The following is a 27869-nucleotide window of genomic DNA, read 5'->3' on the forward strand; positions in this document are numbered from 1 at the left end:
AAATCCCACAAGAAAGACTGCAACTTTATCGCTTCCATTGCAACAAACTTGCAAAAAACAACCCACAAAACCCAAATTCCATTTCGCCTGTCTCTGTTTATAGATGTGACAAGAAACATTTGGTTTCTGCTTCGTGAAACCCATAAATTTCTTTTCTTTGAGAGAAGAGGATTGATCAGAAAAGTAAATGGCGGTACACGAGGAGCTGCCTGTGCCCATTTTCACTTCTCTGTAACCCGTTTACGGGTCTGGACCTCAGCTTAAAGAAGCAGAACTCAGATTCAATCGCTTGAAATCCAAGTTCGTCGAGTGCTTTGGGCACACCCCTGATATATACGCTCGATCCCCTGGTATTCGTTGATATACCTGGATTTTTTTTTTCAAAAATGATATTCTTGTATATATTTTTCAATTCTTGGATTGGATTTTGTGAAGGGAGGGTGAATTTGATAGGGGAGCACATAGATTATGAAGGTTATTCGATGTTACCTATGGCCATCAGGCAAGACACGATCGTGGCCATACGAAAATGCGAGTTGAAAGAGCCCGACAAAGGTCTAAAGATTGCGAATGTGAATGAGAAGTACGCTGTGTGTTATTATCCGGCGGATCCTGATCAGGTTAGTGGGGGTAGTGCTATAAGTTGAGTGTTGATTGAAATGTTGTATTTCGAGCCACATCGTTGAAACATATACTATATGTAAACACCGAATTCTGAAATGTATGTTTCATGCTTGGATACTGATTGCGAAAATTCGGGTGCAATCAGATTTAAGAATTTTTCTTAGTTCAGTTCAGAGTGTTGCTCGGTGTGGTTAGCATGAAAATAAAATTGAGCAAACCGAATGCTTGGATTGCACGTGGATTTAAATCTTCAATTCTTTGAGGTGTTATGTTGATATCCTTTTGTTTCATATTCTTTCTTTGTGAACTGAAATAATTGGTCATGGTTTATCTATATCGTTTTCGCTTTTTGTTTGGTGCATAGTTTGAGGTTTCAAGTGGGATTTGTTTTTCGGCAGAAGTTCGCATTAATGAGTCGGTAGATCCAAAAATGGCATCAAAGTAAAAGATGTGGTTAAATCTAGTGCTTATTATATACATTTTATAAAGCCACAAAGTCGGTGTAACCATGTTTGTGTCAAAACTGCCAACTCCAAATTATAGATGCTAAATATGCGATGGAGAAACTTCTTAGGATGTAATGGTAAAGTTGTGACTCGAATCTTGGCCTATCTCCAAGTAAACTAACTCTCCTACTGCTATCAAAGTTGGTTGGCGATAGAAGAACCTTGATTGGTGTTATATTAAGACACAATTCGTGCAAGCCAGATCATGTTTGTTTCTTGTTTCATTTTTTTGGTTATATCATGGCTTGCTAAAATGAGGTTTGTTTTGAATGTAGGAAATTGATTTAAAGAATCATCGATGGGGTCACTATTTCATCTGCGGGTAAAGAACTAATATTTCTTGAGTTGTTTCTTGAACATGAATTAATAAGTGCATATATATATGTTCTTTTAATCACAATTATGTTCAATGCTAAAGGGCGCTTGCTTTTTGTTTGCTAACAAGTACTATAAACTGTTAAGCAGTTGGGATGAAAACTTTGAGATGGAATTTGATTGTGTTTCTCCATAGATTTTTGTAAAATTTTCAACTGTTTCTTTCATGACATTTTGCATTCGTTTGCTCTTCTACAATCGCTATAATGGCAGCATTAGGAATGAACTTTCCCAAGGTGCTGCTCGTTTAACTGATAAAATTTGTTACTCGCCTCTTTATTGAATAAAATCACTCTTATCTGCATTTTATGATCAAAATATTTCAGAAAGACCTTGCTCAACTTACTTGTTATTGCGAAAGACACATTGGCACCCAATCGGGTGGAATGGACCAGGTATTTTACTCATTTCTTGAAAGTTCTTTTATAACATATTTACATTTTACAGGACCATCTCCAAAAATTCATGCTTCTTGCTTATTTTGTTATTTTCATTCAACAGGCTATCTCTGTGATGGCTCAATCTGGCTTCGCAATGCTCATTGATTTCAATCCTATTCGAGGCACGGAGGTGCAGTTGCCAGCCAGTGGGACGTTTGTAATAGCTCCTTCATTGGCTGAATCTCAGAAAGCAGTCACAGCCGCCACTAATTACAATAACAGAGTCATCGAGTGCCGTTTAGCCTCTGTAAGTTCCTTTTTATTCTATTTTCTATGATAGCTATTTGTGTTGTATCGTTTGATATTTTAAAAAAATTAAATTGTGTTTGTTGGGTGTTCGCAGATTGTATTGGGCATAAAGCTTGGAATGAAGCCCGAGGAAGCGATAACCAAAGCGAAGACACTCTCAGATATTGAAGGATTGTGCAAGTCAATCGCAAGTACTCGTGGATCCTCTGATCCCGTTCTTGCTGTCAAGGTGCTGGTTTAGTTTTAATCTTGAGCTATCTGATAGGAGTCGTTTTTCCTTGTTTTATTAGTGTTTTGCATTCGTTCTTTGTTGTCTTGTTAGTGTTTTTCTAATTTTGTTTGCATTTAGTGTAGTTTTATGTGTTTTGTTTACTCCTATTGATTTTTGGTTAAATTGGCAGGAAATCAAAAATCAAATCATACTTTCGGGCTTCACAAAGGGGTGCGCTCGGTCTGCTGAAAAGAGAAGACCGAGCGCTGGCATCATTTAGACGGGCAGAGGGTTGAAAACTTTAGGGCGCTCGGTCGGTAAAAATTAGCAGACCGAGCGCCCACGCGTATTTTTGGAAAAACTTTGTTCCGGGTGTTTTAAAAGAAAAGGACTCTGAGGGCGATATATATAGCATCTTTTCAGACGTTTTGAGGGTTGGAAAAGCACTGCAAAGCAAGGCGGAGGCGGCTCTGAAGATTGAAGTTTCTTCTTCTCGTTGGGAGTTCTTCTTCTTCAATATTTCTGAAATTTTATGTTGAAAACTTTATTAGTTTGAATTTTATTATGAGTTGTAGTAGCTAAACTTTATTTTGTTGGAATTTAGGGGATCCTAACCCCGAAACATGTTTTTGTGATTGAATCTTTGGACGAATTGATTGAGTTTTTATGCGAGTATTGGATTTTATCATGGTTTATTATTCTATGTTGAGGAGTAGCTAACTTTAATATAGATTCGTAAGTTGTGAAGTTCTATCGAGAGATAGATTCATGATTAGGACGAGTGATAAAATCCATGGACTTAAAATATGCATAGAGATATGATATTTAGTACATGTTGATAACCATAGACCACCAGGTTGAAAGTTGTAGGAATTCAATGATCGCAAATCAATCAGTAATGATAAAAAATCAAAGAGATTTGATTGTTTCATTGACTTGAATTAGATTGGCATCAACTCGAGAGAGAGTGTCAATAATTCGGGAGTTCTTGTCAAATTTATGAGTATAAAAGTAATTTCAATTGTCCACATTCAATTAGGGGGAAGGTGAACCGAGATTCCAACAAAATTTCCTCATATTATATTTTTCTGCGCTAAGCGTTGCTGTGATTTATTTTATTTTCATTTAAGCATCTTTAAAATTGAATTCTGTACTTTATAATTTTAGAATTATCAAAAATCAAATTTTCGTTACTTTGTGGTATAGAAATTAAATAATTGAATTATCGTGACGTAGTCCCTGAGGACGATACTCGTACTCAGTACACTTTTCTATAACTTGAGTCGTGCACTTGCGATACTATTGAGCATAAAAAAGAGATAATTATACTGCATTCAAGTGTTAGTATTTGATCGATCAAGTTTTTGGCCCGATGCCGGGGACTATTGATTACTTTAATTTGTTCTTATTTACTTTTCTTTATTCCAATTTTAATCACTTTTTCCATTGGTGAACTGCAGGTTCTCTTGCAGTGCATGCAACATCCATTTGAGTCGGAACTTATCCCTTTGGATCCTGAAATTGAAAGAACCTTTCGCAGGAGAAGAAGGCAACAACAAGAAAGAATGGCAGGACAAGCGCAAAGGATGCTGGATGATGGAGAAGATGAAAATAATGCACCGCCTATCTACAGATCCATGATGGATAGCGCTTTGCCATCCATCGAAAATGCCAGACCAAGCATAATCAGGCCAACCATAGCAGCAAATCAGTTTGAAATAAAGCCTGCAATCATTCAAATGGTGCAAAACACAGTCCAGTTTTGTGGGATGACAATCGATGACCCATATGCTCACTTGACGAATTTTCTAGAAATCTGTGACACTTTTAAGATGCAGGGAGTTTCTGATGACGCTATTCGTTTGCATTTATTCCTTTTTTCTTTAAGAGATAAAGCTAAAGCATGGCTAACAAATATACCTGCAGGGTCCATCACTACTTGGGATGATCTAGCAAAGACCTTCCTGACTAAATACTTCCCACCGTCCAAATCAATGAAACTCAGAGCTGAAATCACAAAATTTACTCAAGGTGAACAGGAAACACTCTATGAAGCATGGGAGCGCTACAAAGATCTACTGAGGAGATGCCCACATCACCAACTACCAGACGGTCTTGTGGTACAAACTTTTTATTATGGTCTTCCTCACTCAAATCGCACCATGTTAGATGCAGCTGCAGGTGGAAATTTGTTACGAAAATCATCAGAGGACGGATATGAGTTAATTGAGGAGATGGCATCCAGTATCTATCATCCTCAATCAGAGAGGAATGCAGTCAGAAGACCTGCATGAATACATCAAGTTGATGCATTCACTTCAGTAGCCGCTCAGCTAGAGGTCATGAATAAGAGGATATAAGAGCTAACTCTAGGGCAGTCTGCGATGCGTATTCAAGAGGTGTGGTGTGAGAAATGTGGTGCTGAACACTTCACAAAAGATTGTAAAACTGGCAATCCATCATATCAGCCAGATGGAGGAATGGTAAACCATGTAGGAAATCAGAATCACCCCAGGAATGATCCATTCTCAAACACATATAATCCAGGATGGAGACAACATCCGAATTTTTCGTGGGGAGGACAGAATAGTAGGCCATATGGGAATCAGAACTATGGAAAACAACCTCAAGAGGAGAAGTCAAACATGAAACAGATGATGAAGAAGTTCATATCATCCACTGAGACCAGAATGCAGAATCAGGATGCATCGATTAAGAACATGGAAAATCAAATAGGGCAGTTAGCTAAAGCGTTGTTCAGCAGAGAGCTGGGTACTTTGCCAAGTGACACGGAAAAAAATCCAAAAGAACAGGTCAAAGCAGTTGAATTGAGAAGTGGGAAGATCATTGAAGGTGAGAAACAAGGCGAGAAAGAATTAGAACCAGCTACAACAAGGAAAACTGCAGGTAAGTCTTCTGATTCTACACAACCACCCAGATCACAGTCAAATATTGTTATTCCACCACATTTTCCTGCAGCTCTCAAGAAGGCCAAACTAGATTCTCAATTTGCAAAATTCCTAGAATTATTCAAGAAATTGAATTTAAATATCCCATTCGCTGATGCATTGATGCAAATGCCTAGTTACGCTAAATTCCTGAAGGAGATTCTCTCCAACAAGAGAAAATTAGAGGAGCATGCAATGATTAGCCTAACAAAAAATTGTTCTGCACTAGTTCAGAACAAGATTCCACCAAAGCAAAAAGATCCAGGGAGTTTTTCTATTCCTTGTGTTATTAATGATGTGCAATTTCAAAAAGCTTTGTGTGACTTAGGTGCGAGTATAAACTTAATGCCATATTCTGTTTTCAGGAAACTGAGCTTGGGAGAGCCAAAATCCACCAGGATGTCATTGCAATTGGCGGACAGGTCTATAAAATATCCAAGAGGGATAATAGAAGATGTGCTAGTCAAAGTCGACAGATTCATCTTCCCGGTGGATTTCATGGTGCTTGATATGGAAGAGGACTTGGACATGCCACTTATTTTGGGAAGACCTTTCCTGGCAACAGGAAAAACATTAATCGATGTCCAAAAGGGAGAGCTACATCTGAGAGTGGGAGAGGAGAAAATATCCTTTGATGTTTTTAATGCACTTAAATTTTCACAAAATAATGAAGAGTGTTTTCAGATTAATGTTGTGGACTCACTTTTATATGATTATGTGCAGGATACATTTCAGGAACCATTAGAAGCTTCACTTTTATCAACTTCCCGTGATGACTTAATCAATGTCGAGATAGAAGATATGACGGCATACTTGAATGATAACCAGTCGTGGCGAAAAGGTGGAAAGCTCAGACTCGAAGATCTTTGTGACCGGAAGGATTTAGTCCTACAGAAACCAAGTCTTGAAGAACCACCGGCTGTGGAATTGAAACCATTACCTACCCATCTCAAATATGTATTTTTAGGAGAGAATGAAAATTTACCTGTCATAATTTCTTCTTCTTTGACAGGTGAGATGGAGACCAGACTGCTGGATGTTCTCAAAAGTCATAAGAGTGTTTTTGCTTGGAAGGTCGCAGATATCAAAGGCATTAATCCATCTATCTGCATGCACAAGATATTAATGGAAGAGAACATCAACCCCATGGTCCAACCATAGAGGAGATTGAATCCCAAGATGCAAGAAGTATTAAAGGCTGAAACGATAAAACTTCTGGATGCAGGTATCATTTATCTCATTTCTGATAGTGCATGTGTGAGTCCGGTTCAATGTGTACCAAAAAAAGGGGGAATAACTGTCATTAAGAATGAACAGAATGAGTTGATACCCACTAGGACAGTTACATTGTGGCGTGTGTGTATAGACTATAGAAAATTGAACGACGCAACCCGTAAAGACTATTTCCCCCTTCCCTTCATTGACCAAATGCTAGAAAGGCTTGCTGGGTATGAGTTTTATTGCTTTTTAGATGGGTATTCAGGATACAATCAAATTTCGATTGCACCTGAAGATCAGGATAAAACAACTTTCACTTGCCCATATGGTACGTTTGCCTATAGACGCATGCCTTTTGGTCTTTGCAATGCTCCTGCAACTTTTCAGAGATGCATGACTGCTATATTTCATGATATGGTCGAAAATTTTCTAGAAATATTCATGGATGATTTTTCCATTTTTGGTCAGTATTTTGATGCATGTCTGAATAATCTTAACACTGTTTTGATGAGATGTGGGGAAACAAACTTGGTACTCAACTGGGAAAAGTGTCACTTCATGGTGACCGAAGGTATTGTATTAGGACACCGCATATCGGAGCAGGGAATCGAGGTGGACAAGGCCAAGGTTCAAGTCATTCAGAATCTATCTCCATCGACGACGATCAAGGGAGTCGTAAGTTTGCTAGGCCACATCGGTTTTTATCGGCGGTTCATTAAAGATGTTTCAAAAATTTCAAAACCTCTGTCTTCGTTATTAATGAAAGATACACCTTTTAATTTTGATTCCACTTGTTTGCAGGCGTTTGAATTTCTGAGAGAACGATTGGTGACTGCACCAGTGCTGACTTCACCAGATTGGGATCTTCCATTTGAGGTCATGTATGACGCCAGCGACTCGGCTGTCGGAGCTGTACTTGGTCAAAGGATAGACAAGGTATTCCATACTATTTACTATGCTAGAAAAACCCTGAATTAGGCTCAATTGAATTATGCTACCACTGAAAATGAGTTGCTAGCTGTAGTTTTTGCACTGGACAAATTTCATTCATACCTTGTACTTTCAAAAATCATGATATACACTTATCACTCTGCAACTAAACACCTTTTGGCTAAGAAAGATGCAAAACCTAGGTTGATTAGGTGGATTCTACTCTTACAAGAATTTGACTTAGAGATAAACACTACACCAAATAATGGTATCAACAACACCTGAAAGACAACGGTTTTTTTGAAAAACCGTTGTCTTTTGGTATTTAACAACGGTTTTAGTAAAAACCGTTGTTGTTGGCCCCTTTTTTTATGAAAACAACAACGGTTTTTTAAAAACGTTGTCTTATATGTGTCAAAGACAACGGTTTTTTAAAACTGTTGTCTATGAATGGGTTTTTTATGGCCTACGACAACGGTTTTAATTAACCGTTGTCTATGAGCGGGTTTTTTTAAGTCTACCACAACGGTTTTTATTAACCGTTGTCTATGAACGGATATTTGGAATTCTACGACAACGGTTTTTAAAACCATTGTGTATGCGTGTGCTTTTTAAGCTCTACGACAACGGTTATTTTTAACCGTTGTCTTATGCTATTGTTTTATGTAGTTTTAGACAACACTTCTCTTAATCAGTTGTCTTTGCTTTTCTTTTTTTATTTTTTTTAAAAACACATGTATACACACATATATATATATATATATATTTATTTATATATATATATATATTTACACATATAATACACAAACCCTAGCCCAACCAATAATATGTCGCCCCTTTCACCCAGCTTCTTCTTTCGATTCTCCTTCGCCTCCTTTCTCTCCTCTCCGCTCCTCATCCTCACCAACTGGCCATGAAAACCTTCATCCTCTAAATCCGCATTTTCCTAAACCTTCATCACCATGAAAACAAGGGTTCGAGGCGGCGGTTTCAGGTCACTGGCTGCATCGCCGTTGTTTTACACTTACCTGAAGCCCGAAGCTCTCGCGCAACTCAGATACTCAAGAATCGCTGCTAGATCCAAAGAAAACGGGGCCCAGGCTCTGATTGCTCTCTTCCAGCTCAATGTTTCTTCTGATTCAGCGTTCTCTCTGCCTCATTCCACGGCTTTTGCCGTCGATGGTATTTCGCGCTTCAATTTAAGGGTTACTACTTATCCTCGGTGTCTTCAGCGAAAAAAACTCACCGCTGCTACGCCGTTTATTTAAGAGAATCAGCCCTCATCTCCTGTTTTGTTCTAGTTGTTTATCAATCGCCTAGATTTAAAGTCAAAAAATTTAACTTGGGTTATTTCTTTGTAGGTTGTTAAATTCGGTTGTGCCTATCTTTTGTAATTGGAACACAAATATGATTTAGGAGGAAATTTAAATGAATAAATTGAATAACTAATCAGTTGCTATGATTTGACGTAGATTCCACATCAAAATGCGTTTATTATGTTTGGTACTTATAATTGGCAAGTTGTTCATGGTTGCGTGATTTAATAAATGTGGCTTTGTTAGATTGGATTAGATGAGTAGATGCTTGTTGAAAAATCATGCCTTGTCTGGAATAAATTCGTTGAAAGCAAATTGGGAAATTGGATTAGATTTGGTAGACTCTTGTTGAAACATGATAAATTATATTGGAACCATTATTAATGCAACTTGGTGTTTTGTGCTTATGGGAACCAATTACGATCTATACCTTGTCTATGGCTGTGATGTGTCTTTTCAATTTCGTGTTGTTTAAAGAGTTTAGAAGATCTTCTCCAACTGTTAGTCCCTAATGTTATCTTTATACAAGTGTGGATGCATAATTGCTACCTTTTCCTTTGACGGTAGAAGATGGAAAATTAATGGCAGATGCAGAGAGTGGTGAATTTTGGAGTTTCTTTGGTGGATTTGCTCCACTTCCAAGGAAAACAAATTCTGATAAATACAAAAGCTTTGATGTTGCACCTAGACTTTTCTGGTATATAAATTCTTTTAGTTATATCGGTTCCAAAGATCTCTTTCATGTCTCGTGTTCCTAGCGTGGCATGATACATAATTAATCTTCGTCGGCGAATATCTCAATTTATTGGGTAATTTACCCAAATGAAGCTCTGAGGAGTTCTTATTTATAATTTATTTTTTTTGCATGCTGATAAAATTTATGAAATAAACTGATACGATTTCCACTTTTTATTTTGTAAAACTCTTTTGGTTTTTAGATGAATTCTGCATACAGTATACCTTTGTTTCCCTTGTATTTTTCTTTCCAATTGATGTTTCCAGCACTTCTAAAATGCCAAGGAGTTAATGTGAAGGGTATTCTGAAAGCATAAAACCCCAAGGGTATTTTTTTATCTTTTAAAAGATAAAAAAAGGAGTAGAAAATGTTGTTGTTGATCACCTATCTAGACTAGAATGCATTCCTGATTGTGCACAGAATGATACTGAGGACATAGATGATTGGTTTCCTGATGAAAAGTTATTTGTCATAGAACACTCACCGTGGTATGCTAATTTTGCAAATTACTTGGTCACGGGCACACTCCCACATAACTTGTCTTTTCATCAAAAGAAAAAGTTTCTATCCGATGTGAAACATTATTTTTGGGAAGAACCTTTATTGTTTAAAATCTGTGCTGACTCTATGATCCGGAGATGTGTTGCAGAAGGAGAGATGAAAAGCATCCTCAGTCATTGTCATGACCGTGAGGTAGGTGGCCATGCTGGGCCCATAAAGACGGCAGCTAAGGTACTTGAATGTGGGTTTTATTGGCCCAATATTTTTAAAGATGCGTGTGATTATGTCATTGAGTGTGATAGATGTCAGCGGACAGGTAATATCTCAAACCATCATGAAATTCCTTTGAATAATATTATTGAGTGTGAGATATTTGATGTGTGGGGAATCGACTTCATGGGACTATTTCCAAACTCTTTTACAAAAAAATTCATTTTGGTCGCCGTCGATTATGTTTCTAAATGGGTAGAGGCTGAAGCTTTTGCAACTAATGATGCACAGGTGGTACTAAAATTTTTGAAGAAAAATATTTTTAACCGGTTTGGTACACCCCGTGCAATTATTAGTGATGGTGGCACTGATAAATGCATTTTTTTTTGCATTATTTCATGTTATTTTTATTTCTATTTTTTGTGCATTCATATTGTTTTATGTGTGTGTTTATGTGCTTTAGTTTATGTGTGTATATTTCACTCCTCGGGTTAATTTTGTAGGAAAATGAATTGTTGAAGAGTGAATTACGGAGCAGATTTGGTCGAAAAATAAAATTTAATTTTATAGAAATCCAAATCCAATCTCCACCATTCAGAATAAATTTCAAGATGTTTTAAAGCTTCTGTCCACATTTCAGCTCGATCCGACGGTTAGATCTCAAGATATAAATTTTTCAAAATCGTCGCGCGGAGCAGAAAAATTGACTCGCTCGAGCGAGAGTCTATTCTCGCTCGAGCGAGCGAGACCTGGACTGAAAAAAAATATATTTGGACAGAGAGTTGCTCGCTCGAGCGAGCATGGCGTGTAGATTCCATATATTTAGAAACTCTTGGTCGAAAAGGAGGCTATCTTTTAGAGATCCTTGGACACTTAAATATCGATTTTTGCATCAGATTAAGGGGTTCCGAACACAGACAACATAAGGGAGGCGGCTTCAAAGCTTGGGAGAAGATTTCTACACTTTTTCTTCTTCTGTTCTTCTTTGTTTTTATTTATTGAATTATAATTTCAATTATTGAGTAGTTTGTTTTCAACCAAGACGGCGTGATTGGGCCGAACAAATTCATGTAGAAAACTTGGATGTTTGTTTGTGATTTTTTAGAGTTGATTTTATTTTATTGATTATCATAATTATATTTGTCTTGTGAATAGTCTGATCAATTGTTTGCTTTCATGTTAATCGATTCCAAGTCGACAGAGGAGGTTTTGATTTCGATCACTCTGATAATCAACATATTGTAAAACAGACTAGAAATAGAATTCGGTTTCAGTGTGCGGTTTGGGTGCAAACTGAATTTTCACAAATATTTAATGCATTCAAATTTGATTAGAATTACGAAAGATTAGTTCATCAATATTTGAATAGGTTTGATTGTTCTAGAAATAGTCCTTTGAAAAATTAGGAGAATTCCCGTGAATTAAGATTAAATCTGAGTCCTGAATCGACTACATGTTACATGATTTGTTCGGTACCTACGTGTGTCTTGGTTGTCTTTGTTTTAATTATTTTTATCTTCAGTTATTTTTATTCTTATTTCTTCAGCTGTTTTTATTTTAAATTCTTATTTTATTTAAATCAAATTTCTTTTTATGATTTTGTCTAGATTAAGCTATATAACTAATTTTTGAGAATTGACTGCAGTCCCTGTAAGATCGATACTTGGACTCTCAGTCCACTTTACTATTACTTGAACTTGTACATTTTTCAGTAGATTTATATCACACCAATTTAGCCGTTCAAGTTTTTGGCGCCGTTGCCGGGGACTGTTTAGTTAATATTATGATAGATTATTTGCTTGAGACTAGACATTTTTTTCCTATTTTTTTCGTTCCTTTGATTATTTTTAAATTTAAATTTTTTTTCTCTTTTTCTTGTGAGGTGCTTGGAGATGGATCATCGACAGATGTTCACAAGATTTGGCCAGCAATACTTGGAGCCTTTCTATGCTACTTGGGGGAGATTCAATGATTTGGCAAACAAATTTCAATGCCATCAGTTTTCGACTTACACGCTCACTCAGATTTTTTATGGTGGTTTGGATGAGACTACAAGAAGTTGGGTGGATTATGGAGCCTTGGCCACTGGCAGTCACCTGTTCAGAAGAGATGAAGACAGTGCTATGCACTTGTTAAATGATATTGCGGATTTTGACTACCATTGGCATTGTGATCCTTCATTGCAAGGTTGGAGTCACAAATATCCTCCAGAATTCAACTCCACAAATTTTGCGAACCAACCACCTAAGCATCAAGAAGAGTGTGTAGGGTATTTTGAGGATCATGTGGCTCAGTTGGAGAATTTTGTGAAAAGGCAGGAAGAGACAAACCAGTTCTTCGAAAACCGCATCAAATTTTTGAGTCTTTTAGATGAACATATTGCGCTTCATAGAGAACCAGTTTCTGAGATCTGCCAAGAGCGTGAAGTAATTTAGCCAGAGCATGAGAAAATTATTTTTGAGGAATTTTTTTGTGAAGAAGAGCCAATAGTGGACTTGGAGGAGGAAAAAACATACAAGGCTACATATTTTACCTCGTCAATGGTCGTTCCATGTACACCGTTAGTATTCTTTCTTGCCATTGACGCCACCTCCAGCATATTCCATCCTCTATGACCTTCAGCCTAGATTCGGAGTCTCCTTCCAAAAGAAAAAATTCATGCCGAGTGTTGTTGGACCGACAAGCCTCAACTGCATATATCACGCCAAGCTTGAGGGCAAAGAAAATCAAAACCCATATGTAGAGTCGTATGATTCTTACTATGGGCGGCAGCCGCTCTTTGATGGTTGCTTCTGCATAGTCGGGTTGTAGACTATAAACTTAGCGCTGACTGGGAGGCAACCCAGTGTTATTTCTTTTTTCTTTTTATTTTATTTTTGGTTTTTGGTTTTTGTTTTTGTTTTTATTTGATTTTTTCTTCTTTCCCATTCCAGTTTGCCCAGCCTACCGATATACATAGTCTGTTGCTGATGTCCCAGTTGATACTGTCAAGAAGGAAGAAGACGAATACGCAACCAGGGGAGTGTTATTTTTTTTTCATTGTGTGTTTGTTTTGCATTTTGTTCATTGTTCTAGAGCATTGGGGGCAATGCTTTGGATAAGTATGGGGGGTGTTATTTAGTTTTGTTTCATTCATCATTGTCTTTTGCATTTATTTGGTTTCGTTTATTGCATATAGTTCGTATTCATGCATATCATTATGTTTTGTGTCTGCGTTGTGTGAATAAGTAGAATGATGAATGTTGGCCGATGATGATAGAGTTGTAAAAAAATTTTGTTTTTGTAAAATGTTGCTTTTGATTGAACATGAAAAACTGTTGGTTGAATCGTGAATCATCTTAAGCACGCATGTTAGACTGATGTAGTGTAGCAATGTAATTGATGAAGTTCGTGTTTGCTTGACCATTGCACAACAATTGGTGTTTGTTGATCATGATAGTGTCTTTGGATTCCCGATGATTGTTAGACATTGCATGTATGATCTTGGGCATAACTATAAAAATTTTTTGAAAATTTTTTGTGAAAAAAAAGAAGTTAATTCCATCCGGGCTTGGACAATGATTGAAATCCTAATCATTCTTCCATAGCTAAGTTTGCGGGTTAAATGGGATTGATGCTCCATCCGGGCTATAGACGAGGGGATTGAAATCCGAATCCTATCTTAGTTATAGCTAAGTTTGCGGGTAATTATTGGGTCTTATAAAAAAAATTCCGGGTGCAAAATCCGAATGTACGTAATTAATCTCAAGAAATTGCATGTTTTTGTTTGGGATTGTTGGGATGAAGGAGTGCTGGATTGTGATACTTGCATTGAATTGTCATAGGTCGCTAAGCATTCTTAGGACAGATTCTTTTGAAGTTGCATGAAACTGGAATGACATGGAACACACACACGTTTACGTTAAACTGACAGTGTATTATGAATAATTCAGAAGTTTGAGGTTTTTTTAGTTGTTGAAGTTGAAACTTGTCGGAGGCTATATGTTCATGATTCATTTTTACTTATATCGTTGTGTGCATATTGTTTTCTCATGTCTTGCTCAAGGGCGAGCAAGGTTTAAGTATGGGGGTGTTGATAAGTGCATTTTGTGTGCATTATTTCATGTTATTTTTATGTTTATTTTGTATGCATTCATATTTTTTTATGTGTGTCTTTATGTGTTTTAGTTTATGTGTGTGTATTTCAATCCTCGGGTTAATTTTGTAGGAAAATGAATTGTTGAAGAGTGAATTACGGAGCAGCTTTGGTCGAAAAATCAAATTTAATTTTAAAACATTTACGTCCGATCTTTACCGTTCAGAATAAAGTTCAAGATGTTTTGAAGCTGCTGTCCAAATTTTAACTCGATCCTACGGCTAAATCTCAAGATATGAATTTTTCAAAATCGTCACGCGGAGCAGAAAAATTGACTCGCTCGAGCGAGCGAGACCTGGACTGAAAAAAAATATATTTGGACAGAGAGTTGCTCGCTCAAGCGAGATTTGTGCTCGCTCGAGCGAGCGTGGCGTGCTGATTCCATATATTTTGAAACTCTTGGTCGAAAAGGAGGCTATCTTTTAGAGATCCTTAGACACTTAAATACCGATTTTTGCATCAGATTAAGGGGTTCCGAACACAAACAACACAAGGGAGGCGGCTTCAAGGCTTGGGAGAAGATTTCTACACTTTTTCTTCTTCTGTTCTTCTTTATTTTTATTTATTGAATTATAATTTCAATTATTGAGTAGTTTGTTTTCAACCAAGACGGCGTGAACAAATTCATGTAGAGGATTTTTTAGAGTTGATTTTATTTTAATGATTGTCAGATTTATGTTTGTCTTGGGAATAGTCTGATCAACTGTTTGCTTGCATTGTAATCGATTCCAAGTCGACAGAGGAGGTTTTGATTTCGATCACTCTGATAATCAACATATTGTAAAACTGACTAGAAATAGAATTCGGTTTCAGTGTGCGGTTTGGGTGCAAACTGAATTTTCACAAATATTTAATGCATTCAAATTTGATTAGAATTACGAAAGATTAGTTCATCAATATTTGAATAGGTTTGATTGTTCTAGAAATAGTCCTTCGAACAAATTAGGAGAATTTTCGTGAATTAAGATTAAATCTGAGTCCTGAATCGACTACATGTTATATGATTTGTTCGGTACCTACGTGTGTCTTGGTTGTCTTTGTTTTAATTATTTTTATCTTCAGTTATTTTTATTCTTATTTCTTCAGCTGTTTTTATTTTAAATTCTTATTTTATTTAAATCAAATTTCTTTTTATGATTTTGTCTAGATTAAGCTATATAATTAATTTTTGAGAATTGACTGCAGTCCCTGTGGGATCGATACTTGGACTCTCAGTCCACTTTACTATTACTTGACCTAGTACGCTTGCCAGTAGATTTATATCACACCGATTTAGCCGGTCAGACACCCACTTTTGTAATAAGCTCTTTGAAATTTTTTTGAAGAAATATGGTGTCAAGCACAAAGTTTCTACAGCATATCATCCCCAAACGAGTGGCCAAGTAGAAGTGTCCAACCGAGAAATTAAGCAAATTTTAGAAAAAAATGTGAGTACTAATAGAAAGGATTGGGCACTTCAACTTGATGATGCATTATGGACCTATAGGACTACTTTTAAAACTCCTATAGGCACCTCCCCTTATAGACTGTTGTTTGGAAAATCATGTCATTTGTTAGTTGAATTAGAGCATAGAGCATATTGGGCTATCAAAGCATTAAATTTTGAATTTGCTGCTGCAGGTGAGAAGAGATTGCTTGAGCTAAAACAATTGGAGGAATTCCGAGATCAAGCATACGATATGGCGGTATCGTACAAAGAGAGGACCAAGAGAATGCATGACCAACGCATTCATCATAGAGAATTTAAGGAAGGGGAAGCAGTTCTTCTGTTTAACTCCAGGTTGAGGCTCTTTCCTGGAAAGTTGAAGTCGAGGTGGTCCGGTCCTTACAAAATCACTCAGGTGTATCCATCGAGAGCTATCGAAATAAAGGATGCAAGAAACGAGTCTTTTACGGTCAATACTCAAAGGCTGAAACACTATGTAGGGGGTGATGTCGACTCAACACCAATCATCACCACACTGACTGACCAAGATTAGTTTGGGGAGGAGAACAGTCGAACTCTAGACTCTAAATTGAGAACTACTCTTTCCTTTCCTTTACTTTGCTTTGAACTTTTTATTTTTCTACTCTTTTAAATTTTTAGCATTTTTCTTTTTTCGTTTACTTTTGAAAAAAAAAGGGGTTGCGCTCAGTCTAAAAAATTTAGCAGACCGAGCGCCCAAAAACTCCCGAACACACTGTTTTGCTAAAATGGGGGTGCGCTCGGTCTGCTGAAAATTGCAGACCGAGCGCGCAAAACTCCCCCGTTCTCTGTTTTCTTAAAACTGGGGTGCGCTCGGTCTGCTGAAAAGAGCAGACCGAGCTCCCAAAACTCCCCTACCTTTTTGTTTTCGTTAATCGGGTATGCGCTCGGTCTGCTGAAATTAGCAGACCGAGCGCCTCGCGCAGAATCAGATATTTAAAACACCCGATCCCCTTTCCCTTTTCTTAATTCTTTATTTCCTTCTCTCAATCTAAACCATAGCCGCCCCCTCTCCATCTGATTTCTCACTTTCTCTCCTCCACATCGCAGGTATCTACCATCTCCTTCCCAGGTTTTGCTAAGGATGGGTCCAAAGAAAGCAAAGATTGCCACCTCACGTGCTTCTTCTTCATCTTACCAAATTATTGATGGAAAATTCAAATCCAAGGAGGCCAAATCACGATATGAAGCTGTGAGGATCAATCGGAATCCAATTCCAGAGCGAGGCATCGATCTACCCAAGAATATCACGCTCACCCTCGGCATCCCAGAGCGTGGATGGGCTGAGTTTTGCCGAACACCACAGGCAGCCGTCGTCCCGTTGGTACGGGAATTCTATGCTAATGCCCCGGAACGAACAGATAACAAAGCATTTGTGCGGGGTAAGTTCGTCTCTTTCGACCCTGAAGTTATTAATGAATTATTGAAAACCTCGGAGGTAGACGACAACCTATTCCAAGAGTTTAAAGCTAATCCGGATTAAAATCTCGTGTCTGCTGCACTGTGTTATGATGGGAATGTTTGGAAGGATTCGACTAGGTTTATATCTTTTAGAGAAAATTTTTTGACAATGTAATCGGCATTGTGGTATGCGTTCCTCACACATAGGATGATGTCGGTGTCCCACACACACGTCGTGGTGATGAGCCGATCTTTGTTGTTGTTTGCCTTGCACAAAAAATGGCCAATCAATGTTGGCAAACTCATCAACAGAGAGTTATACAATTCTGTCCGCTCACTGAACATTGGAATCTTCTTCCCATCTATTGCACCGCCTTCTGTGTGAAAGCTGGAGTAAAAATCCGAGATGATGAAGAATGGCAGCATCCAATGCAAGATGTGGACCAGTCACTTGTGAGGACAAAGAGAAATTTCAGATTACAAGAGTTCACCTCGCAAGGACAAGCAAGTTCCGGGGCCGGCACATCTTCGACCCGTGTACCAAAACCAATGCCAAGTCGTCGCCCTGCTACAAAGACGACAAATGAACTGTATTCTTGGGCTCAATACCAGAATGAGTACCAGAAAGTCCATGCTGCCCACTCGGAGTCCCAAGACGCTATGCTTCGGGCGTTAATCTCTAATGTCGGGATGGATCCTGTTGCCTACCCCACTCTGCCACCATATCCCCCTCCGTTCCATTTCCAATACACTGCTCTTCGAGCAAATTATCCTGATGATTCAGATGATGAAGCCGACGACGACGATGAGGACCAATAACCAGGGGAGTTTTTGTTTTTGTTTTCGTTTTTTATTGTTTTGTGTGTGTTTTGCATGTTTTAGTGTTGTTGTTTTGTTTCGTTTGTCTAGCATTGGGGACACTGCTTGATTTTAGTTTGGGGAGGGTGTATTTTATGTTTTCATGCATCTTGTCTTTGTTTTTTTTTTTTGTTTTGTTTGCATTTTGTCGTTTTCTTTTGTGTTGTGTTGTGTTATGCATGCATTTGTGGATACAATCATAAAAGCCAGTGATGAAGAATTTTTTTTTTATTTTTGTGTTTGATAGCTGAAATTCATGAGCATCTTCTGACAAAATTTTTGTTTAACTGGTTGAACCAAGTAGATAAATAGATCTTTATATACTCTGTGATGTATGCTCGAGTCTGAATTTGAAACGTACAAACTTGGATAGGATTGAGGCGTTGTTTGATTTTTTGGGTCTAGTTTCTCTTGAAGTAACTTCATCTTTAATTGCCCTGTTGAGCCTTCACAATGTTTATGATTACATGAGGTACAAAAATCTGTAATCTGTTGAAAATCATCGTTTACTGCTGATGATTGCTTATTTCTGCACTGGTCGAAATTTGTATGATTTGATTGTGAATTGAGACTTGTCTAGAACTAATTCGAACACTCTTCGAGGCGCAATACGGGCATAACTGTGATTAGGAATGATTTAGGCAATCTTTCTGTGAATCGTTTGAGTCTTTCAAGCTACCCATCGATGCATGCTATCTCAAGTACCTTATTTGAGCTTTATTGAAATCGAATGACATGCGTGAAAACGTGTGATAAACCCCCATTCGTCATTTTTTTTCATAGTCCCACACTCACTACCGAAGAACAGCCTAAACACTATTTCCCACCCTAAAGAGAGTAAGTTGAATGTGAAAATGGTATATGCTCCGGAATTGTAATTGCAAGGTGAAATGGTGTGTTTGGAAATGCTGAAAAAGAAAAAGAAAAAGAAAAAGAAATTATAAAGAGTTGAAATGAAAAGAAAATTTTGCAAATGAAGTGAAGTCAATGGATTGATGAAGTGAATTAGAATGAGAAAGAAGAAGGAAATGAAAATAAACAGTTGGGTATAACTTATTCCCTTAATTGAATCGATATCCTTCGTTTGTAGCCATAAACCAGGCCTAACATTATAAGCTTATTAAGACCTATTGACCGAGTCACAGTTGCCCAATATACTAGTAGAGAAGAGTTGTGAGAATTTATCCTATGGATAGTTGATAGACACTTGAGTATGGATTTTTGATCAAAAAACGCACACACTGTAATTCTTTGAGTTAAACCAATGGGAAGTGTGTATCATTGAATTTCTCTCATCTTTGAGCTTGTAATACCTAAAGGTACCGTTTGGTACATGAGATGAAAGTGAGATTAGACACAAATTTTTAATCATCTCATGTTTTTCTCACTTTTTTGTTAACCCAATGATATCTCATGACCCGGTATGAGATTAGATGTAGGTTTGATAACAAATACCTCTCCACCCATGGTATTAGTGGAGTATGAGTGTCATATAAGTGACATTGTATGAAATTGACAATGACAATTAAGAGAATAAACACAATAATCCTACAAAATAAAAAACATACAAAACAACATATTATTCATAATTATGTCTTGCTTATCCATATCTCATCATGTTTTTATTCATCTATCGTACATTTCATCCATGATACCAAACGGTATCAAAAAGTCCTCATGATCCTTGAGTGTGAGAATTGAATTCGGAGGAAGGTATGTTGAAACATGAGTTGCGGGGTTTAGGAGTTTACAAAGTTTTCTAGTTTGTTTTTATCTTTTCTTGAAAATGTTAGTAGAGTGCTATGATTGGATTTGTAATCTTTCAAAAGTAATTCTGAGGCTTGGAAAGTTTGAGTTCATCCACCTTTGTCGTTGTGTCGTGTTGTTGTGTTTGTGGTTGCATTCTATTTTGTCACCTATTTTTCTTGAGGGCAAGCAAAAAGTTAGTTTGGGGAGGTTGATAGGAGTCGTTTTTCCTTGTTTTATTGTTTGTTTTATTAGTGTTTTGCATTCGTTATTTGTTGTCTTGTTAGTGTTTTTTTAATTTTGTTTGCATTTAGTGTAGTTTTATGTGTTTTGTTTACTCCTATTGATTTTTGGTTAAATTGGCAGGAAATCAAAAATAAAATCATACTTTTGGGCTTCACAAAGGGGTGCGCTCGGTCTGCTGAAAAGAGCAGACCGAGCGTTGGCTTTACTCTTCCAGGCAGTGAGTGAAGATTTTTTGAGCGCTCGATCGGTGAAATTGTGCAGACCGAGCGCTAGCTGGCATCATTTAGACGGGCAGAGGGTTGAAGACTTTAGGGCGCTCGGTCGGTAAAAATTAGCAGACCGAGCGCCCGCGTGTATTTTTGGAAAAACTTTGTTCCGGGTGTTTTAAAAGGAAAGGACTCTGAGGGCAATATATGTAGCATCTTTTCAGACGTTTTGAGGGTTGGAAAAACACTGCAAAGCAAGGCGGAGGCGGCTCTGAAGATTGAAGTTTCTTCTTCTCGTTGGGAGTTCTTCTTCTTCAATATTTCTGAAATTTTATGTTCTAAAAACTTTATTAGTTTGAATTTTATTATGAGTTGTAGTAGCTAAACTTTATTTTGTTGGAATTTAGGGGATCCTAACCCCGAAACATATTTTTGTGATTGAATCTTTGGACGAATTGATTGAGTTTTTATGCGAGTATTTGATTTTATCATGGTTTATTATTCTATGTTGAGGAGTAGCTAACTTTAATATAGATTTGTAAGTTGTGAAGTGCTGTCGAGAGATAGATTCATGATTAGGACGAGTGATAAAATCCATGGACTTGAAATATGCATAGAAATATGATATTTAGTACATGTTGATAACCATAGACCTCCAGGCTGAAAGTTGTAGGAATTCAATGATCGCAAAGCAATCAGTAATGATAAATAATCAAAGAGATTTGATTGTTTCATTAACTTGAATTAGATTGGCATCAACTCGAGAGAGAGTGTCAATAATTCAGGAGTTCTTGTCAAATTTATGAGTATAAAAGTAATTTCAATCGTCCACATTCAATTAGGGGGAAGGTAAACCGAGATTCCAATAAAATTTCCTCATATTATATTTTTCTGCGCTAAGCATTGCTGTGATTTATTTTATTTTCATTTAAGCATCTTTAAAATTGAATTCTTTACTTTATAATTTTAGAATAATCAAAAATCAAATTTTCGTTACTTTGGGGTATAGAAATTAAATAATCGAATTATCGTGACGTAGTCCCTGAGGACGATACTCGTACTCAGTACACTTTTCTATAACTTGAGTCGTGCACTTGCAATAATATTGAGCATAAAAAAGAGATAATTATACTGAATTCAAGTGTTAGTATTTGCTCGATCACTATCACATTTAGCATATTTATTCACAAGCATAGCTTGAAATTGAGTTCAAATGATCATATTGAGTGGAGCCTTACTGGAATAATAGACTCATTTCTACTCTCCAAAATTATCGTTTTTATCGGTGAATGTATGCTGAATGTCGTATTTTGGTATCATAACTTCGTCTAGAAACTGTTACACTTCATTCTGTGTTTGATTCCAATGGTTCACTTGCATTTATAGGAATTTTTGAAAGAGGAACCTTACAGTGCTGAAGATGTTGAAAAAATCACCAATCAAAAGCTGCAAGCAATTTTTCCAATTCTTCAACGAGCTTGGATGTGCTTAGAGCTGCCAAGCATTTTAAGTTACACCAGGTGAAATATTTAGTTTTTCGGTTGGGTAGTTAGAAGGTTTAGCTGTAAATGACTTGGCTCTTTGCTGACTACAATACTATACAATTTTCCAGAGAGCCGCCCATGTCTACTCCGAAGCCAAATGAGTGTACGCGTTTAAAGACACTGTTTCATCAAAGCTAAGGTGAGAAGAAAACACTAACCACCACAGTTCATGTATAAATACAGACACGATGATGCACAACGCATCTGACGTGACTCTAATCCATAACTCAAGCATTATGAACAAACTGTTCCAATGTGAACTGATCGATTGGCAGTGGCTTTTGTATGTTAATATCACGAAATTTGGCAATTGTAGCGATGGAGAAATGCAGAAGAAGCTCGGGGACCTGATGAATGATAGCCACTACAGCTGCAGTGTCTTGTACGAGTGCAGGTAAAATGAATTCTAGCTTTCCTAGAACTGCCTGTGCAAACACGTGTATAGTGCAATGCTGGAGTTTGCTTGAGTTGTTCGAAAATCTTGATGCATTTAATTGTGGAGTAATTAAAGAGAAATGCTTGAACTCCTAGAGCTCGTTGTTGTATCGAAAGTTATAGTCGTTAGAAGAGTTCATAACCAAATTGCAGCATCCCACAAGCAACCACACAATGATAGTAGGAGGGTCCATATAATTATCATCTAATGTAGTGAAGTGATATTTTTCACCGAATATTCATTGACCCTTCATAGGATACTAACTCATCCCTCATATTACCTCGTGTACTAAACAAGCTGTCCTGAGCTAGAGGAGCTTGTTAAGATCAGTCGAGACAACGGTGCTCTCGGGGCAAGGCTAATAGGAGCTGGATGGGGAGGTTGTGTTGTTGCTTTAGTGAAAGAGAGCTCCGTCGCCCAATTTATCGGTAGCTTGAAGGTACGTCGTTCTTTTAACTTGTCGATGCATACATGTGACTATGAATCTTTGTGTATTTCTCACCATTGTATCTATCTGCATTGCATCAGGAGCAATACTATAAATCAAGAATTGACAAGGGAGTGATCAAGAAAGATGATGTTGACTTGTTTATTTTTGCTTCCAAGCCATCGAGTGGCTCCACCATCATAGAATTTTAGCTCCCGCCGATTCGAAATGAAACGATCATTGTTCGATCCGAAAAAATAAAGATGCATTCTGACTCTCTTCTTTTCTTGAACGGATGAAATGAAGTTTGGTAGAGATTTTACTTTCCAAGCCCAAGTTTTTTTTTATGAGCATATACTCAACTGAACCACTATTGGAAATTTAGGATTTATGTTATCTCTTACTATCTATATATATCTATATATATATAAAATCAGAGCTTTTACTAAATATAGTAGTTTTCCGCCAAAATGTAATTAGTAAAACAAGAAACCATGTTAATTAATGTTATATATATTAATAATTAATAATGAGGATAATGATGATGATTTTTTAGTCAAATTTTGAAATTTAATATGATATTATCATTATTTTAAATTTCAATTAGTTGTTTTGAGTGTAAAAAATACATAAATACTATATATGATAATATACCAATTTTCGATTCAAAATTTGATAAAATTTATATTTTTTTAAAAAAATCAATTAATTTTTGTTTCTCAAAATATATGTGAAAATTAAATGTATATATATAATGTTGTCTCAAATTTCAGTTAAAATTTTTTTATATCTGAAAATTATCATAAATACAATATATGATAATGTATCAATTTTTGGTTAAAAATTTTAAATTTAATCGGATGTTATTAGTATTTTTTATTTTAGTTAATTTTGTTGTCCATATATGTGTGAAAATTTCCATAAACACTATATATAATAATATAACAATATTTTGTTCTACTTTTAAATTTTATATCATGTTATCAACATTTTTAATTTCATTTAATTTTTTATGGTATTTCAGTTAATATTTTTTGTTCATATATTTGTGAAAATTTCCGCAAATACTATACATGAAAGTACTAACGTTCAGTGCAAAATTTGAAATTTAATTATACGTAATCACTAATTTATTTGAAATTTAATCCGATGTTATCACTAAATTTAATGAAGTTTAATTTTTTAATCTATCTGTTGAATCCGATATTTTGGTGATAACAAACAACAACTCATTGTATAGGAATGTGCTGCCAACCATTGTATTTCAGGAATCTACTACAACTTCTACCGGAAGCTTGTCAACCGCCTTTGCTCTCAACCGGCTGAAGTCACAAGCCTATCGACTGGCTATCAAAACCAGCAGAGGATAAATCTATCTACCGGAAGCTTGTCAACCGCCTTTATCTCTCGACCGGCTGAAGTCACAAGCCTATCGACTGGCTATCAAAACCAGCAGAGGATAAATCTATCTACCGGAAGCTTGTCAACCGCCTTTATCTCTCGACCGGTTGAAGTCACAAGCTTATCGACTGGTTATTCAAACCAGCAGAGGACAAATATCTCTACCGGTAGAATGCCAACTGCCTATCTAGATATCTCGAGACAAGTACCTGTGACAAGATGCTCTTTGCAGGATCCTTTATTAAAAGCAGAACCGGCGTTTCAGAAGATTTGTTGACTCCTGCAAATCAAGACAACAGGTTGTACCAAAATGGCAAAAACACAGAATGACTGCAGATAAAGCATTCGACCGTTTATTCCAGTTTTGGACCCTGGAAGTTGTCTGCAGTGTACGATCCTCATGCAGAATCATCAATGCATTTATGAGCATTAAATGTGCATTCAATGCAGCATCAGAACGTTCAAAATAAAGACGTTGATGATTGACCTATATAAAGGGAAGATTGCTCAAAAAGAGAAAAACAACAAGAACAACAACAAGTGATACGAGACAACGAAGAGAGACAAGCAACTCAGAAAAATTTCAATCACTTGACTAATATCAGAAGTCCTCATCTGATATACTTGAGCACACTTACAAGATCATTCATCTGCTGCTCAAATAAACCCTCGCCTACAGTTCACATATCTGATCGTCAAGGATCATCCTAGGGTTTTCAAGCCTCTCGACCGCTCTGCAGTCTGAGAAGCTCAACTCAACTATACTCAGTGTTGAAGAGACTTGAAGCTGCTCTGAAAGCTTCCACCAGTCTGATAAGAACTGAGAATCTTATCTGTGTAAATCTAGGAGTTTCGGATTAGGCATTGGATAAGTCCTAAGTCTGAAGTGGGTGTATTACAAGACGTTGTAATAACCAAAGTCTTCTAGTGAATTCCTTCCTAAGTGGAAGAAGGGGAGACGTAGAAGGATTAAGCCTTCGAACTTCCATAAAATCGTGCTTTAGCATTTACTGCCATTTATCTTACATCCTGCTCATACATTGCATTATAAACTTTGCATCACTAAAACCTCTGAACTATTTCCGCACTATTTAAGTTGTTCAAAACGTTTTAGAAGTTGAGAAAACTGATTAAGTGAACTAAACCTCACTTGATCATTTTAAAGAAGAAGAAGAAAAGTTTCAGAGTGTATTCACCCCCCCTCTACCCTCTGAACCGATCCCAACAAGTGGTATCAGAGCGGGTTCCTTTCTCAACTGCTGATCTGAAGTTTTCAAATCATGACTTCTTTCAACAGAATTCCTATGTTTTCTAAAGAAGAGTATGATGATTGGAAAATTCGCATGCAGGCACATCTTGCAGCACAGGATGATGACATGCTATATGTCATAACAGACGGTCCTATCAAAATTATGAAGGTCAACCCAGCTCTAGCCGATGGTGCAGGACAAATGATTGAGAAACCAAGAGCTGAGTGGACCACTGAGGACAAAAAGAAGGCCAATCTTGACAATGTGGCCCGGGACATCCTATACAAAACACTGGACAAGAATATGTTCAGCAAAATCAAGTCATGTTCCACAGCAAAGGAAATTTGGGAGAAGCTCACTCAGCTGTGTGAAGGGAATGACCAGACAAAGGAAAACAAGCTCACTCTGGCCATTCAAAAATATGACAACGCCAAAATGAAGCCAGGGGAAACCATGGCTGAATTTGATGAACGGTTCAGTAGTATCATCTGTGATCTTATTGCTTTAGGTAAAACTTATACTAACCGTGAAATTGCTGTGAAGGTTATGAGAGCTCTGCCCAAAGAATGGGAGATCAAGACAGTGGCCATGAGAGAGTCAAAAGACTTGAGCAAGGTTGAACTGCATGATCTCTTTGCAGATCTCAAAGCCTATGAGTTCGAGCTCAACATGAGAACAGAAGATGAACCATCTACTTCTCAACCAACCAAGGCCTTAACCTCAACCGTGATATGTCCACCGGTCGAGGAAGCTCCAAAGAGATCAGCTGAGCAAATCAGCAATGAAGCCATGACACTCTTTGTCAAGAAATTTGGTAAATTTATGCGTAAAAACAATTCTAAATTTAAAAATTATCATAAATCGGACCATACAAACGATGGTCCTACTTGTTTTAACTGTGGAAAGCCAGACCACTTCATTGCAGACTGCACCAAGCCTAAGAACAATGATCAGAAGCAATTCTCCGAAAGAAGAAGGGGTAAGGAGGATAAAAGGACGTTTAGAAAAGGAAGAGACCAAAGGGTTCTAGTAGCAGACGAAAGCAAAAGCAAGTGGGCTGAGTCTGACTCTGACAACTCCAATACCGGAAGCTCTTCAGATGACAGCGATGATGAAAAAGTGGAATGCCTTATGGCCGACATCGAAGAAGAAGCTGAGGAGGTATTTGACTTTGGCTCACCTGAATTTACTCACAGTGATTTAGTTACTGCTTTACACGAAATGGCTAATGAATACAAAGCATTATCCAAGGAGTTCGAGGAAGTAAAGGCAGAAAGAGCTGACCTAAAAGATAAGTCAAGCAAATCAAGCTGCATGCAGCAAAAAGAGCTTGATGGTCTTAAGGTCAAGCTAAGTCTGCTGGCTACTGAGAACGACACCTTGAAAAGAGTATTCCAAGCTACCTTGATTGAGAATAAAAAACTACTTGAAACCATTAAGGCTTGGAATAAATCTTCGGTAACCATTGACAAGATTCAAGAAATCCAAAGACCGGTACATGATAAAACCGGTCTAGGGTTTGGAACAAATGAACAGTCTATGGAATCCTGTATTCAGTCAAGCCTGGACAAAGGCAATCTTAACAAAATAAGATTTGTCAGGTCCAGCACGATATATGAACACGATAAGTGCAGCTTTGATGAAAATCAGAAAGTATCGAACGAACGAAGCTCTAAGCATAGAGGGCTGGGATATGTGGATCCCCAGACCTCTAATCAAAGAGGAACTTGGATCAAACCAAAACCTAATGAAAGAAGAAAGGGAAACCAATCTAATTTCAAAAGGCCATGGAATGAGTCTAACTACTCTAAGAAAAGATGGTCAAAGGAGAAGCCTTACCAGTACTTTAATTGCAGGCCAGTTCAAAAGAGGTACAGGCTAACTGATGAAAATAAAAAAGGCAAGCAGCACACAGCAACCTCACAAGCACACACATTTACTGCCTATCGACCGCACAGATTTCTGGACACACACACGGGCAAACCTGTAAGGGTGTTCCAGGTGTGGGTCCCGAAAGGGCTAATCCGACCTGGACCCTACTAGATATGGGTACCAAAAGTTCTTCACTCTTTGCAGGTACTAAAAGTCCAAACGGGCGAGAAAACCACTTCTATCAAGGATACTACCTGGTATTTAGATAGCGGTTGCTCACGACACATGACAGGGAATCCAGAACTTCTAACAGAAGTGGTGTTGTGCAAAGGACCAAAGATCAGCTTTGGAGACAACTCCAAAGGTAAAACCGTGGGTAAGGGTAAGATCATCCATGGTAACATCATTATTAAAGATGTGTTACTTGTTGACAAACTATGCTATAATTTGATAAGTATTAGTCAACTATGTGACAATGATCATTCGGTCGAGTTTCACAAACACACTTGCCTCATAAAAAATGACAAAGGTGAGACTCTTATGACCGGTGTACGAGACCTAAACACCTACAAGGTAAACTGGTCTTGCTCACATATTTCTTCACCTACTTGTCTTACT

At 37.3% G+C, this 27869-nt stretch overlaps 1 non-coding gene and 1 pseudogene across 1 annotated transcript; one reads left to right on the forward strand and one right to left on the reverse strand.

Annotated features, from left to right (window-relative positions):
• The first annotated feature begins 76 nt into the window (after window positions 1-76).
• Window positions 77-22940, forward strand: LOC140864541 (galactokinase-like; annotated as a pseudogene).
• On the reverse strand, window positions 4403-4509 carry LOC140876767 (small nucleolar RNA R71). Its single transcript, XR_012149001.1, has one exon. It is a non-coding gene; the product is annotated as a small nucleolar RNA R71 (small nucleolar RNA).
• Window positions 22941-27869: the final 4929 nt, after the last annotated feature.

The sequence above is a fragment of the Henckelia pumila genome, chromosome 1 (assembly GCF_033568475.1).
Source record: "Henckelia pumila isolate YLH828 chromosome 1, ASM3356847v2, whole genome shotgun sequence".
Taxonomy (NCBI): domain Eukaryota; kingdom Viridiplantae; phylum Streptophyta; class Magnoliopsida; order Lamiales; family Gesneriaceae; genus Henckelia; species Henckelia pumila.